The sequence below is a fragment of the Rhipicephalus microplus genome, unplaced genomic scaffold (genome assembly GCF_043290135.1).
Source record: "Rhipicephalus microplus isolate Deutch F79 unplaced genomic scaffold, USDA_Rmic scaffold_461, whole genome shotgun sequence".
NCBI classification, from domain to species: domain Eukaryota; kingdom Metazoa; phylum Arthropoda; class Arachnida; order Ixodida; family Ixodidae; genus Rhipicephalus; species Rhipicephalus microplus.
In genome coordinates this window covers 1-3857 of record NW_027465024.1, presented here as the reverse complement: position 1 = coordinate 3857, position 3857 = coordinate 1, and the positions used below count along the sequence as shown (strand labels likewise).

The 3857-nt window shown below is 57.2% G+C and overlaps 1 non-coding gene across 1 annotated transcript; it reads left to right on the top strand.

Annotated features, from left to right (window-relative positions):
- The first annotated feature begins 904 nt into the window (after positions 1-904).
- On the top strand, positions 905-2719 carry LOC142794593 (small subunit ribosomal RNA). Its single transcript, XR_012892471.1, has one exon. It is a non-coding gene; the product is annotated as a small subunit ribosomal RNA (ribosomal RNA).
- The last annotated feature ends 1138 nt before the right edge of the window (positions 2720-3857 follow it).

Here is a 3857-nt window from a genome sequence, read left to right as displayed (position 1 = left end):
CTTCGGTCTTTCGCAGTCGACGCGAACTTGCGGAGAGTCGTGGTGCCTCACGTTTTCGGCAGAAACCGCGGCGGAATTTTCCCGTGCGTGCGCGCACGACCTCGGTGCTGTGCCGTCAGCGTAGTGTTGCACAAACTCGTGGCCTACCCAAGGTGCGGTACGTTTGCGGCCGTATCCTCGGTGGGAATTTCGTGAGTAGGGTCGCAAATTCTACGACCTCGGCGGGTTTGAGAGCGACGTAGACTTGTGGCACGCTCAACGTGCCACACGTTTCGGGGCACACCCGCGGTGAAATTTTCTCGAGTACGCTCGTATTAGTGCCCAAGGAGGTCTGGGTACTTATCGCTGCTATTATGTGGGGGTTCTCGTGAGCGGCGTACGCGAAAGCGACCGGGTGTCTGATATGCGGCGGGCTTCGGCCTCGTCAAGCGTGTCCTCGGGTCTGCTCCAGGGGAATCCACGGCAGTCGTCTGCAGCCTCATCCGCTTGATGCGTTAGGGGCTGGTTGTCGGACGGTGCCGTTTTACCACGATATCGAGGTGTGTTCCGTGTCGTCCTCGGGCGATTCAGATGCGAAAGCGCCGAAGACGCGGGCGTGACCCGTCGTCTGGCGGCTTTGCAGTCTCGGCTCCGTTGCTAGTTCCGGCCGGTCCACCGACAGTGCAGCGGGCTTGGGCAACCCGCACGGCGCGACCGAGTCGATGCAACGAAAAAGAGCGAGCATGAACGTGCTTCTTGCCGCACGGCTCCCACTCGTCTTTCGGGAAGGTTGTGCCGTAGCGAGCTCGAACGCCGTCATCTCGGAGTGCAAAATAAGCGTGTTGGGGCGCCTGAAGGTGGCCTCCGCCGCACACAGACTGCGTCCGGCCCGCCGAAGGCGAGGACGGACGCGCAGTCGAACGATTACCTGGTTGATCCTGCCAGTAATCATATGCTTGTCTCAAAGATTAAGCCATGCATGTCTAAGTACATGCCGAAATAAGGCGAAACCGCGAATGGCTCATTAAATCAGTTATGGTTCCTTAGATCGTTTCTTCCTACTTGGATAACTGTGGCAATTCTAGAGCTAATACATGCAGTGAGCCTGGAGCCCTTTGGGTAACGGGTGCTTTTATTAGACCAAGATCGATCGGGTTTCGGCCCGTATTGTGTGGTGACTCTGGATAACTTTGTGCTGATCGCATGGCCACGAGCCGGCGACGTTTCTTTCAAGTGTCTGCCTTATCAACTTTCGATGGTAGGTTACTTGCTTACCATGGTTGTTACGGGTAACGGAGAATCAGGGTTCGATTCCGGAGAGGGAGCCTGAGAAACGGCTACCACATCCAAGGAAGGCAGCAGGCGCGCAAATTACCCACTCCCGGCACGGGGAGGTAGTGACGAAAAATAACAATACGGGACTCTTTTGAGGCCCCGTAATTGAAATGAGTACACTCTAAATCCTTTAACGAGGATCAATTGGAGGGCAAGTCTGGTGCCAGCAGCCGCGGTAATTCCAGCTCCAATAGCGTATACTAAAGCTGCTGCGGTTAAAAAGCTCGTAGTTGGATCTCAGTTCCAGACGAGTAGTGCATCTACCCGATGCGACGGCTCGGACTGAACATCATGCCGGTTCTTTCTTGGTGCACTTCATTGTGTGCCTCGAGATGGCCGGTGCTTTTACTTTGAAAAAATTAGAGTGCTCAACGCAGGCGAGTCGCCTGAATAAACTTGCATGGAATAATAGAACAAGACCTCGTTTCTGTTCTGTTGGTTTTTGGAATACGAGGTAATGATTAAGAGGGACGGACGGGGGCATTCGTATTGCGGCGCTAGAGGTGAAATTCTTGGACCGTCGCAAGACGAACTACTGCGAAAGCATTTGCCAAGAATGTTTTCATTGATCAAGAACGAAAGTCAGAGGTTCGAAGGCGATCAGATACCGCCCTAGTTCTGACCATAAACGATGCCAACCAGCGATCCGCCTGAGTTACTCAAATGACTCGGCGGGCAGCTTCCGGGAAACCAAAGTATTTGGGTTCCGGGGGAAGTATGGTTGCAAAGCTGAAACTTAAAGGAATTGACGGAAGGGCACCACCAGGAGTGGAGCCTGCGGCTTAATTTGACTCAACACGGGAAAACTTACCCGGCCCGGACACTGGGAGGATTGACAGATTGAGAGCTCTTTCTTGATTCGGTGGATGGTGGTGCATGGCCGTTCTTAGTTGGTGGAGCGATTTGTCTGGTTAATTCCGATAACGAACGAGACTCTAGCCTATTAAATAGGTGCGGGGTTCCCAGCACCTTACAACCTTCTTAGAGGGACAAGCGGCTCCTAGCCGCACGAAACAGAGCAATAACAGGTCTGTGATGCCCTTAGATGTCCGGGGCCGCACGCGCGCTACACTGAAGGAAGCAGCGTGTCTTTATCCCTGTCTGAAAAGACTGGGTAACCCGTGGAACTTCTTTCGTGATTGGGATAGGGGCTTGCAATTGTTCCCCTTGAACGAGGAATTCCCAGTAAGCGCGAGTCATAAGCTCGCGTTGATTACGTCCCTGCCCTTTGTACACACCGCCCGTCGCTACTACCGATTGAATGATTTAGTGAGGTCTTCGGACCGATGTCCGGCGCGGCCTTTCGGTTGCGCCGGTCTGTTGGAAAGATGACCAAACTTGATCATTTAGAGGAAGTAAAAGTCGTAACAAGGTTTCCGTAGGTGAACCTGCGGAAGGATCATTAACGGATTGTGAAGGGTGAGCGCCTCAGCTGCGTCTGCGCCCGACACTTTCTGCCGCTGACCCCGTTTGGACGCGGGGTCGGCTTTTCCCCACGGGGCTGCCTGAATGTGGAGCGGCACCCCGTGACAAATTGTTGCGCCCAGCGGACGCCAACACCGCGACCTTGGACGGTCGGCCAGGTGGCGGACGCGGGTACAAACGGCGCAACGCACTCATAGGTCGGCTTTCGACCCGCCACTGCACCGTGGCTCGAAGCGCTCGAAATGCGCGACCCGACCGCTGCGGGACCGCCTAGTACTGTAAACAGGAGCGGCGGAGCGCGAACGGCGAGTCGTGGTTACGTCGGTAGAAGGCGAGGCTGCGCGTTCCCGAAACGCCAGCCGAGTGCCCTCCCGACCGTTCGAGCGTGCAAGAACGAGACCCGACAATCGCGCGGCGACTGCCAAGTACGAGAGGAACGGCACAAGCGTCGGCGGTCGGTCAAGGAACTGGCGATGTGACGGGTCCGCTGTGCACCAGTGCATACCGTCCCGCCGTCCGCGGCAAGCGCCTCCGCGTCCTCGGGTGACGGAGGCTGCCGGTCGGTTCTTGCAGGCGAGGGATCTCGCTGGCACCGGTTCGCGTTGACGCGCGGCCGGTCATGGCACGGCGATGCGACGGCCGAGGTGCGCAGTACTCGATGGAGGAACCGCACGCTCCGATGACCGTCCCGCCCTCCGCGGCGTATGCGTACCGACCGTAATGGTTGCAGCAGCGCCGGCCGGCTTTTGAATTCGCCACACGAAACACGGTGCGAGATCGCGGTTAGGGGAGCGTCGACGTTGCCAGGCGTTTTGCTTGCTGCCGAGGGAAAGGCGGCACGGCCACGTCGCGCTCGTCGCGATTAGCGGGTCTGCGCGCTTTGGGAAGGTGCCGCAACGACTTGCCGAAAGAGGAAGCACGGAAGAACGAGGGACTTGGACGTCCCGACAATTGAACGCACTTGCGGCCAGGCCCTTGCTGGCTTCGTTCTTCCGCCTCGAGTAGGCTCGTACGCGGCTCCGGCGCCGAAAGTGGTCCTTGGCACCGACTTCGGTGGACGTGGGAAGTGCCGCGCAAGTACGGCGCGCCTGGCTCCACCTGTTGGCTAAAGTAGGCAG